The following is a 12,647-nucleotide window of genomic DNA, read 5'->3' as shown; positions in this document are numbered from 1 at the left end:
CATGTCGGGCTCTGTGCTGACAGCTCAGAGCCTGGAGCCTGCTTTGGATTCTGTGTCTCCCTCTCTCTCTTCCCCTCCCCTGCTCTCTCTCTCTCTGTAAAAAGTAAATAAACATTTTAAAAAATTTTAAAGATGTTACCAAAAGAAAACTAAGTATCATTTATGAATATTGGTGAAAACATTTAACAAATGCAATTAAAATTGCATATTTAGCCACATCAATAGGCAATATCAGAATATACATAAAAATTCTAATTACAAACGGGCATTTACTATAGAATCAATTTGACATTGCAAATCACTAATGAACAGATGGGTTATTTAAAAAAAAGGTTATTTAAATAAGTTTAAACTGGAACAATTAAAAAGCAATCTGGAAAAGAATAAGTAGGACACATTAGGCCAAAATAAATCCCACAAATAATTTGGACAATTATTTAAATTTGAAAAATAAAACTACAAAAGTAGTAGAAAGAAACATGAATCATTACTTTTAATAACTTTGGCCTCTTTAAGCATAATATACATCTAAGAAAAGCTTGTTTATGCATAATACAAGTCTGAGAACCCACAAGATAAATGACTGATTAACTGACCCAGTGATAAAGCAATGGGTGGTCGAATGGGCTGGAGCAAAGACAGGACTGAGTGGCCAAGAATTGTTGGTTGTTGTAGATGGATGATAAGCTCGTGGAAGCTTATTGTGTATTTCTGTCCATTTTGGTAGAAGTTTAAATAACAAAACATTTTTTAAAAAGACAGAGTGTTACACCATATAAATAATTAACCTAAAGTACACATTATTCTATATTGTCCAACAGATTTAGTACATGATGCTTTTTTCCCATTAGAAAGAGAATTTATGAGCCCACACTAGAGTAATAAAAGGAAAATTACATGTCTCGATGGAATATTGCTAGATACTAAGTTTCATAATAAGACATCAGTGGATTAAGCTGTATATTTGGAGACATCGAGCTGAAATAATAATCATACATCACGTACGGAAAAATACAAGGATTTCTTTTAAGTTTAGAAGTAAACTACTTTTTACTTATCAACATGATCACATAGAGTTTAATAAATCATCTTTGAAATCAAATGAGCACAAAAAATTCAGAACCGTTTTCAAGGCAAAAGACAAAGTCAAAGGACAAATGGTAAACTGAGAAAGGAAACAAGTGCAAGCCACATCACAGCTTATTGTGCAGAAGGCGCAGGACAAGAACCGTGTGCATTTTTGCCAATCTATAGGCAGAAGGTCAGCAAGCTGTATGAGTACTGTTCTCTCGAGAACTGGAGGGAGGTATGCTTGGGTCAGGTGCAAATAGATTCTCTTTGGGGCTGTGCTGAAGGAGGGGTTCTTTGCTTCCTTGTTGCTCTCCCTTTCAATAAGGAAAGTATCAGGGCAGTCCTGCAAGTCCAAGGGAGGACGGTCTGAGCTTGGGTGCCCGCTGGCTAGCAGAGCTGCATATTGCTGCTGGTTCTACCTCACAGTCTTGTGGACAGTTAAGACTGAACCAAGCCCATGCAACGAGGGAAAGGAGGTGCTACTGACTCATGATCAGACAACCAAGAGAGAACTGCTAAGGTTACCCACAAACATTCTCTTTTGTCTTTCCACACAAAAAGGTCATTTTGCTAAGACATAAAGAGTTCCTATACAACAATAAAATACTGACAGTATAATACAAAATGGGCAATGGTTATGAACAGAAAGTCCATTGAAATGGAAAAGTATAAATGGCTCTGAAATACAGGTAGAATCACTCAGCTCTAGTAATACTTATACTAATGCTCATCCAGGAGAGGGGCAGGTATGTGGGCACAAAGTTTCCTGTTAAATTATGTTTTACAGGTTTTTCTTATATTTAGACGTTTCAAAATAATTTACAAAGAAAAACATTACAATAGATACACCCTATATATCACCTATATTTTTAAACAAGGGAAAGGTTGAAAATGTCTATCTTGACAGTATTGTTTAAATAAATTATAGGGGTGCCTGGGTGGCTCAGTCGGTAAAGCTTTAGACTTCGGCTCAGGTCATTATCTCATGGCTCATGAGTTTGAGCCCCACATCAGGCTCTGTGCTGACAGTTCAGAGCCTGGAGCCTGCTTCAGATTCTGTGTCTCTGTCTGTCTCTCTGCCCTTCCCCCACTTGTGCTCTGTCTCTCTCTTTTGGTCTCAAAAATAAATAAACATTAAAAAATGAATAAATGAATAAATTATATTGCTTTCATTCAAATACTAAGCAGTAGTTTAAAAAGAATGAGGCTTGGGGCGCCTGGGTGGCGCAGTCGGTTAAGTGTCCGACTTCAGCCAGGTCACAATCTCACGGTCCGTGAGTTCGAGCCTCGCGTCGGGCTCTGGGCTGATGGCTCAGAGCCTGGAGCCTGTTTCCGATTCTGTGTCTCCCTCTCTCTCTGCCCCTCCTCCGTTCATGCTCTGTCTCTCTCTGTCCCCCCCCAAAAAATAAATAAACGTTGAAAAAAAAATAAAAAGAATGAGGCAGTTGTGTATGTCCTGATGAGCAATAATTGCTTATATATAAATATAAAAGTACCCTGAAGAACCTCGTATGTAGAATTTCTTCATTTGTATAAAAAGAAGAGATTATGTATATAAAAGACATAGACACACACAATCTCTTTATGTATTTACAAGAAATGGGTAACAGTGATTGCTTCTTGGAGAGGAACTAAATGGTGGAGAGATAGGGATGTAGGAGTCCAGAGGAGAAACTTACTTTTCAACATATTTTCTTCTAAACATTTTGGATTTCCTGAAATTTGCATGTATTACGTATTCCATTTAAAATGAATAAAAGTGTCATGCATATCTTAAATGGAATTCTTTAAGAACATTCAATATAATATTCTACAAATATGTATTGAATACCTACTATAAACTTGCTGCAGAAGGTACTAGGGATATAGCAGATCCGGCCTTTAAGTAATTTACATTCTAATGGTGGGAACATTTCTAAACAGTCTCCCCCTCTCTTTTCAGTTCCAAGTCTTCTCTGGCTCCCCAGTCCTCAATTCTAGTCTTTTCTGTTGAATTTAGACATTTCACTACTACATTCTCCTTCCTTTCCTGTTCTTTATTCCCTTTGGTATAGACTGTGCACCAGGCAAACGTGATGACTTTCTGTCCCTGATGTATATTCACACTTCCCCACGCCTGTGTGTTTGCTCATCTTACTTCCTCTGATTGCGCCTACTTCACTTCAGTTCCTTTGTCCAAATGCTCTTTGTTTTCCTTTTTATATCCCAGTTCAAAGACCAGGACTTCTGAAAACTCCTTGCTTAACCTCTTTGAAAGGCAGCCTTTCTTTCTCTCGGTTACCGGTTTTTATTTTATCTTCCTGCATTCTAGCATATATAACTTTATTTATATTTATGACATTTGTGTTAGTATCCATTCTCATTGAAGGCAGGGACTATTTCTTAGACATCTCTGTATCTCCCATAGCTCCCAATATGTTGTGATTAGTGAACATGCAATCACCAAATAAATTCTTAAGTAACCAAAATAATGAACAAATAACTGAATGAATGAATGAAAAATTATTATAAAAGGTAGTGGCATTGATGTATATCCATCCAAGAGAAAATAACACGAAGCTAATATGTGGCATTATCTAATGGGAAGGGAATATCCAACAAGAGTGTATTAAATCTGCTTCACCAAGAGATGTACTCCAGAGAGCACGAGGTTCAAATAGACTGCCTCCACCAGCCTCCTAACTCCAAGCAAAGCAAATTCTCGTCATCTGCAATGTATTAAGCTACAAGGACTCTGTCCGTCACCCTGGCCCATCCGCTGATTTGTCTTTGTAGGACTCTAAAAGTCTTTATTTTTAGATATAATGAAATATAATCCTCGTACCTATTCTAAACTAAATTAGCATGCTTATTACTTTTAGGTAACAGCATTAGACTGCACAGTACCCATTTATTTCAGCTGGAAAACTGGATATAATGTTCACTTTAAACCAAGACCAAAAATAACTCCCGTTTTAGAGTATCTGGCTTCACATGGGGCACCTCAATTTGGGCCATCAGTGATCCTGTTAGATTTTGCCACCCATGCTTATAATAAACCATCAATGGTGGTACTTCCAGTGTCTCCTTAGTCTGAGACATAGTGCATGGTCTTGGATAAAAAGATTCAAGCTGGGAATTCTAGAATTACCGAACCATTTTATGTTCCATATATTTGATAGTTAGTCCCTGCTGTTTTTTCTTCTCTATTGCTAGGTATATATACTGGATTTATATTTGAAAATACAGTTGGTACACTAGAGAATCTATCATTTTAAACCTCTCTTTTTAAAGGGGGCCTGACCCTTCCAACACTTTCTGTGAACTCAAAGTGCTAGCGCAACTTGAGAGGAACTTCGGAATTGGAAATCTGACTTGACTTCCTATCTTTTCCTTCAAGGTGCTCTGACTAACCCTTCATTTGAAACCTCTATCTCACTCACTCTCTCTTTTCTGTGTGTTTGTGTTTGTTTAGCTTGATCAGTGGACTGACTTATAAAGTACACAGAGACAAGAGAGCATAGATCAGTGAACATTCTCAAACAAAACAGAACTCATGTAACCAGATCAAGACAGCTTGCTCTTGAACAAGAACAGCTTGTTCTTGACAGCTTGAGCAACACGGTTCCCAGCACCCTAGAAGTTTCCCTTGCAGTCCAATTCCAACATCACTTTCTCTCAAAAGTAACCACTATTTAGGCTTTGAACAGCAGAGATTACTAGTGGCTATTTTTGTTGAAATAAATGGAAGAATACATATGTGCTCTTTCATGTCTGGCCCATTTGATTCAGAACCCTATGTGTGAGATCCTTCTATGGGATTGGGTGTGGTTGTAAATGAGTTATCCTCACTGTTGTAGAATACTCCCCTGTGTAAATATGCCATTGTTTCTTTTTCTGCTCTACTCTTCATACGCAATGAATAATTTCCAATGTGGGGCTAATGTAATTATAAGCCTTCTACCGTATGTCTTATGGAAGAATATGTAAAATTTCTTGTTCGTGGGGTGTGTGTAAGTTTAGCTTTAAGTAGATACAGCTCAATAATCTGTTAGCATAACACTTTCACCAGCGATATAGGAAAGTTCCAGTTACTCCAAATGTTTGCCAACACTTGCCATTTTACAACCTAAATTTGCATTTTCATGCTGACTAATGAAGCTAAGCCCTTTTTCATTTGTTTACTGGCCATTTAAGTATCCTCCTTTGTGAGTATCCATTTTAGTTATTTGCCCGTTATTAAGTTAAATTGCCATTTTCTTATTGATTTCTAGATTATATATATGTTTTGTCAGGATATGGGTCCTTTGTTGAACCCGTGTACGTTAAACAATGTCTTCCATTCTGTGAGTTGCTTTTAGCCTCTCTTAAAAGTTTGTTTTGAAGAAAAAAAGCCCTTAATTTCAATATAGATAAATCTGTCAGTTTTTCTTTTGTTTGTGCCCTATTTAGGAAATATTTGCTTACCTCTATTTTATACAAATGTTTGCCTATGTTTCACCTGAAAGCTTTCTTTATTGTGTAACTTTTACATTGAGACTTACAACTGGCCTAGAATTAATATTTGTGTGAGTGGTTTGAAGTAAGCATCAAGGTAATTTTTCCCCCTTGAAATCAATTGACTCAGCACTATTTATTAAAATGATTACACTTTCCCCACTGCATGGCAGCGTCACTTTTGTCCTATTAGGTGACCACGAAGGTATGAGATCTGTTTCTTGACTATTCAGTCTGTCCCATTGCTAGATTTTCTTTCTTGTATTAGTATCATACTGTATTAATTGTTATGTCTTCACAGTAGGTATTGGTAGCTGGTACTTTAAGTCTCCAGGCTTTATTTTTCTTTATATTGCCTTGGTTGTTTTTTAGCCCATACAAAGTTTCAGCTTGTCATTTTATCTCCCTCTCCACTCCCACACACACACGCGCACGCGCACACACACACACACACACACACACACACACACACACACAATATGCCAAGATCTCACCTGGATTGCATTGACTTTACACATTAATCTGGGGGAAAACAGACATCTTCAAAATACTGAGTCTTCCAGTCCATGAACATAGTTTATCACTGCTCTTACTTAGGTCCTCTTCATTTGTTCAACAAAGTTCTGTAGAGTTTATATCTATGATGCAGAACCAGTTTTGTTTTCTACCCATTGCACATCCATATGTGAATGACCACTATGCATAACTAGGTCATAGCTTGCACCACATGTGGCTTACCAACTAAGTCCAGTAATACACAAACTGGTTTACACACTTTTCAATGGCTCAAATCCATGGATCATAGGCTTGGATGTTGCAGAAATGTCAAATAACTACAGGAGTTTCTAAACCCTTACTCTTACTTTCTGCACATATCTCATTGCTAACAAGTAAGAAACAAAATCATGGACTGGCTCTCCTGCATGAACCATACATTGGGTAGCAATGGTATAGAGGTTTCGTACATCTTTCGTTACAGTTTTTCTACTTAATTTTTACAAATTTCTTAAATGTTTATTTATTTTGAGGGAGAGAGAGAGACAGAGTGAATCAGGAAAGGGGCAGAGAGAGAGGGAGACACAGAATCTGAAGCAGGCTCTGAGCTGTCAAAACAGAGCCCGATGTGGGGCTCGTACTCACGAGCTGTGAGATCATGACCTGAGCCAAAGTCTAAAGCTTTACTGACTGAGCCACCCAGGCGCCTCTCTACTTAATTTTTTATGTTTTTGTAAATGGTGTCATTTTTAAATTTCCAGATATAATTTTTGAATTAATTATTTCCTTCAGCATTTTGCTTCCCTCAAAGAAATAAACCTTCAGATGCCATTGTTTCCAAGAACATCTGTTTCTAACAGATTCTCTACTCTTTTGGATCTGCCATGTTTGGAAAAACAAGCTAGGTTGTTTTGGCATCAAGCCTTTTCAGGAAAAGGAAAAGTGTTTCTCTGTTCCCTATTCCCTACTCAATTTTGGTGACAATTGGGCTGATATTAGCTCACATTAAATATATGTATGATATTTTTAAATGAGCTTAATAAATTGGTAACTTTTCTACCTATGTAAATGATAGATTAAAAATTCATGCATCCTGTGGGAACTTAATAATGATCTATTAAAAAAAAGATAATAGTATTAGACCATGCATTATTTTTCTATTCTACCTTGAGGGCTGATTACATATTTATTTTCAATCAAGGCCAATAATAACTCATACTTTTAGAGGATATTTGCTAGGACAAAACCTACGATGCAGGAAAGTTAAATGATTTATCTGAAGTTCTTAAGGTTGCCAAAAGCAGAATAAATCCAGAACTTTCTCCCAACTTCCACTCCTGCACTTTCCCTTCTCAATTAGTTCACAGTATATACCGAAGGCTTTCTCTTCACCCTCTATATAGATTATCTGTAGGTGCTGTCTGAAAGGATAGAACAGTGGAATGAGTATTTCTTTCTGGTTTTAAAGCCCCTACTTCCCTTCATTAACACAAATTCTTATTTCTCTTCCAATCAGCCTTTCTCCCTGGAATCTCATAGATAACTCTTGCCCAAAAAGTCAGGTACATATGTGATCTTCCTCCAACAAAATATTACTTTTTGGCTTTTATCTGTGATGGATAAAACAACTTTAAGTTTGCAGACAAAATTATGATTTTCCATTAAATGTATGATCACTCTCAAAAATCAATATGAAAAATCAATATCCAGAAAAGCTTATGAGCAAATGTCTCATTAATCATCAGATATGATCTCTAGAAGCACCCTAGCAGGTATTCATCGAGAAAAAAATGACCAGTAAATATATGGTAACAAATATGCAAATTCACTAGAAATCACACAAGTTAAAGCCAGAATTTGTTTTTGTTAATCTCTTTGAATAGAGGTGAATTACATAATCTCTCACAACTTTGGTGTCTTCCTATGCTAAATCAAGAAAAATATGAATACCTAGAGTTTTTGTATTAAATGAGATAATACCTGTAAACTACTACACGATGACCAGCACATAATGTGTACATAATATATATTAGATCTTATTTGCAAGATATTACAATGCATTATAGTTAAAAATAATGTGTTTGTCTTTACCCCACAACACTCCCTCCAGTAAGGCTTTTTTTTTTTAATATATGAAGTTTATTGTCAAATTGGTTTCCATACAACACCCAGTGCTCATCCCAAAAGGTGCCCTCCTCAATACCCATCACCCACCCTCCCCTCCCTCCCATCCCCCATCAACCCTCAGTTTGTTCTCAGTTTTTAAGAGTCTCTTATGCTTTGGCTCTCTCCCACTCTAACCTCCTTTTTTTTCCCTCCCCCTCCCCCATGGCTTTCTGTTAAGTTTCTCAGGATCCACATAAGAGTGAAACCATATGGTATCTGTCTTTCTCTGTATGGCTTATTTCACTTAGCATCACACTCTCCAGTTCCATCCATGTTGCTACAAAGGGCCATATTTCATTCTTTCTCATTGCCACGTAGTACTCCATTGTGTATATAAACCACAATTTCTTTATCCATTCATAAGTTGATGGACATTTAGGCTCTTTCCATAATTTGGCTATCGTTGAGAGTGCTGCTATAAACACTGGGGTATAAGTGCCGCTATGCATCAGTAGTCCTGTATCCCTTGGGTAAATTCCTAGCAGTGCTATTGCTGGGTCATAGGGTAGGTCTATTTTTAATTTTTTGAGGAAACCACACTGTTTTCCAGAGTGGCTGCACCAATTTGTATTCCCACCAGCAGTGCAAGAGGGTTCCTGTTTCTCCATATCCTGTCCAGCATCTATCTATAGTCTCCTGATTGGTTTATTTTGGCCTCCAGTAAGGCTTTTGAACACACTACTGTAATTTAGTCACCTGGTTCCCTTTCACAAAGCTTGTAGTTTTATACTGTGTCTCCATGGGCACAGTAAGCATGGTCTCTGGGAGAGGGATTTATGGCCTCAAGGAGCTACGAGCAGAAACTCTGAAGTCCAAGATGTAATATAGGTACTCAGCTGCTGCATTTGCTCACATAAAACACCAGGAGCACTATCAGTATCCCCAGAAATAAATACATACTAAAAAGATATCTGATCTTCAACTATTTAGTAAGTTTTCACCAAGCTCCTTCTGTGTATTCAGGTCTGGACTCCACATCTCTTGGACAATAAGAGGAGAAAAAAAAAAGGCTATACACCTGCCCACAAGGAGTATAGTCCAGAAAAGAATCAGGGAAAGGAATGAAGATGTAAGCAGTTTAATTGTGAGAGATTTGACTTGTTCCTGATCCTCTTTCACTCTTTCCTGTTTTATCTACAGCACAAAGGAAGTACAGAATATTGAGGACAAATCGGCTGTTCTTAGAACTGCTTTCTCAATAAATTCAACTCCAATGGAAACATTGCAGAGCCCTAACTTCACCCTGGAGGATCCACATAAAATATCCTTAGCATATTTGCAAACTCATTGGCATGCTCTGTAGACTGCTTTTCTGTCCAATGGCCTAAGAAGCTGGGAAATTTACTGAAGCACCATGTTGAAATAAATGTGCAAGAGACTCACTAAAGAAGCCGTGAGTGAGGCCAGCCAACCACACACCATCTGCATCAGTCCAACACTGCTGTTTATTTACTACAACTAGTTTGTAGCAACTCAAATTCAGGACCTAAAATGGTCACTTAATTGCTCAGAGCTCACTGTAATTTTGTAGAGGAAATCATAGATTTTCAGGGTATTTGCAAATTAGAAAATGACACCTGTGACAATCAAACATTAAAAAAAAGTTAAAAAAAAACTTTGAAACAATCCATAAATGACCATGTGGCATTGATAGCAGTTTGCTCCTCTTCAAGATTTGGCAAAAAACTAAATGGTAGCATCCTTCAGAGAAATCAATCTCTGCCTTGCTGGTATGCACCAGCTCAAACATTGTCACATCTCCCCTCTATAACCATTCTTTTACAAAATGCTCATGTGAGTCTCAGTGGGCAAAAATCAGCCTCATTCTCTACAGAGCTACTGAGGAAGAAGATGTAATTAATAGCTTTTCTTTTTCTTTTCCTTTTTAGAAGACATTTTAAGCATGTTATTCTCCAATTCAAAAACATTCAAAAGTTTCCTATTTTCAAACTTGTTAGCTTGGCACTCAGGATCTTTAGGACGTGAATGTACAGTTTGAGTTTTCTATAATAGTTCTGCAGAGCACCATCTGTTCCAGAACCACATATCAAGTCTTGATCCTTTGAACTTATTACTTGCACTTCCGTTTTTCAAGTTTCACCCACATTATTACCTGTACCCACAATTTATACCATTTCTATCTCTTAAACTCTTGAGCCTCTATGCTATTCAAAGAACAGCTTAAATCTCACCCTCACCATGGAAATTTCTTAGAATACTTCTGTATTCCTTAAGTCTTCCCAGTAAGTATTTTGCATATCGTCTATTTGGTACTGCTACTATTTGTTGTTGTTATTGGGAGAACATGTGTGTATATCAGTTATTCAACTGACATTTATTAAAGGTCTCTTCTGGCACTGTCCTGGGCCCAGTGGGCACTTCTGTGCCTTTAAAGGTCTTTCAGTTTGACACAGAAAGGTACAAGCAAATAAATCATCAGAGCACCTGCAGAGATTTTTGTGGAGGACAAACAAAAGATAATTAAATAAGAAGAGGATAAAGGAAAGATCATAGGAAACTTGACAAGGAAGTTGCTACTTGAGGTATATCTTGATGTAAAATAAAACAAATAATAACGAATACTTATTCAACACTTAATATTTATGCTAGCTCTAATTGCCTTATATCTATCGCCTCACTCAATCCTCCCACAACCCCATCATGTAGGCATCATCAGCAAATCTCAAACTTTAATGTGCAAATAAATATTCTAGGTATCTTGTCAAAATACAAATTGAGACTCAATAGGTCTGAGATTCTGCATTTCCAGCAAATACTCAAGTCATGCTGGAGCTGCTGGCCTGGGACCATACGATGGGTGGCAAAGAGTACCATTATGTTTTCTGGTTTCACAGGTAAGAAAATTGAGGCAAAGAGAGGGTACACAATTTGTCTAAAATTACACAGCTAAATAGGTGATGGAGCCAGAATTTTAATTCAGTGTGTGTGGCTTCAGAACCCACAATAGATAAGGTTAGGTAGGCAAAGATCAGTATGATCAAAATCAAGACAGCCTGGAAATAGTCAACCAGTTTGAAGTACTGTAATAGTTTAGTTAGGCTGGAGGAAAGAGTAAAAGGAGGACAATGTGCACACGATGATGAGCACTGGGTAACGGGGGATGGATAATTCTCAGTCCCTTTCTCTTGAGAGTCTCACCATCCCCTACCTCCTAAACATGTGCTATTTCAGCTTTTCCTGGGAATATCAGCATCTTCCTCTTTCCAGGAGCTTATGTCCTGGGAAGATTTGAAAGGCAGGACTTTGAAGTGGATGCATTTAAATATCCAGTTCCCTTTTCTTCCCTCTAGGAATAGAACATTCAGAAACAGAAGGCTGTTTTCTGTCATGTATCACATTCTGACATAACATCACTAGTGGGCATTTGTCCACTGGTGCATGAATTAGAGCTGCCTCAGAAAGAAAGGAAAATAGAGGCCCATTGTGTTAGAATTCTTCACAATGTCCATCACTAATGGTCAAATATTCAATATCAAACTAGATGGCATACTGAGGATGTTGCTGTAAGAGTGGGCATGGTGTCAGGAGTGACAAAGCCCCTTCTCTTCCTTGTCAAATCAGAAACATAACAGTAACAGCAGCCACTGCTCATTAAACACCAGCAATGTGCTAGGCTCTTTGCTGCACAACTTATACAGTATCTCTTTTCCTCCAATCAATTCCACATATTAGGGTTATTGTTCCCATTTTGCTTATGATAGAACTGGAACTATGAGCAAGTCAACTCGTAGTCTCAGGTCACAGAGCTAGTAAGGATCAGAACTGAAATACAAATCACATCTGCCTGGCTCCAAAACCCCTATTCTTATCAGCATATCTTGCTATTTTTATTGTGCAACCTATCCATGATAGATGGCTTAGAAGCGGCCTTTCACTTTGATGCCCTCAGCATATGGATACATGGGGAAAGATCTATTTCTTCTCCATTGCCTCCATCCCACTTTGCTGGACAGGGAGTGCAGCCATTTAGGGGGAGAGCTAATCAATATTTCACCAAATGAAGGTATCCGTGCTTGAACTTGCTTCAGAGGAGCCAATTCTAGGCTTTATTATCACATATGAATGGAAACAGATTAGGGGGCTGGAAATGTCTAATGGAAAAAAAATAATAACCTGTTTTGACAAGCATTCCTCAGAAGCAGAGGTCTGGAGGGCAAGCCATTCCCAGAGTAGGGTTCCTGCAGAGTATGCAGGAAGGAGGGAAATAACATCCTCTGAGTTGTGAGTAAAGTTACTACAGCTCTGTCTACAAGTCTAGACATTGAAGGTCACTGGAAGCCTCCCAGGACAACCTGGTCAGGAAGATTCATTATATTAAAATGTTATTTTCTTTTAGGGGAATTTTGTGTTGTCATTTTCTCTGGTCCACGAAACTTAGTAAGAAAGAAACAGGTGAGAAGAGAAGTATTTAGGTGAGG

The sequence above is a fragment of the Acinonyx jubatus genome, chromosome A3, assembly GCF_027475565.1.
Source record: "Acinonyx jubatus isolate Ajub_Pintada_27869175 chromosome A3, VMU_Ajub_asm_v1.0, whole genome shotgun sequence".
Classification (NCBI taxonomy): Eukaryota; Metazoa; Chordata; class Mammalia; order Carnivora; family Felidae; genus Acinonyx; species Acinonyx jubatus.
This window is presented reverse-complemented; position numbering follows the sequence as displayed.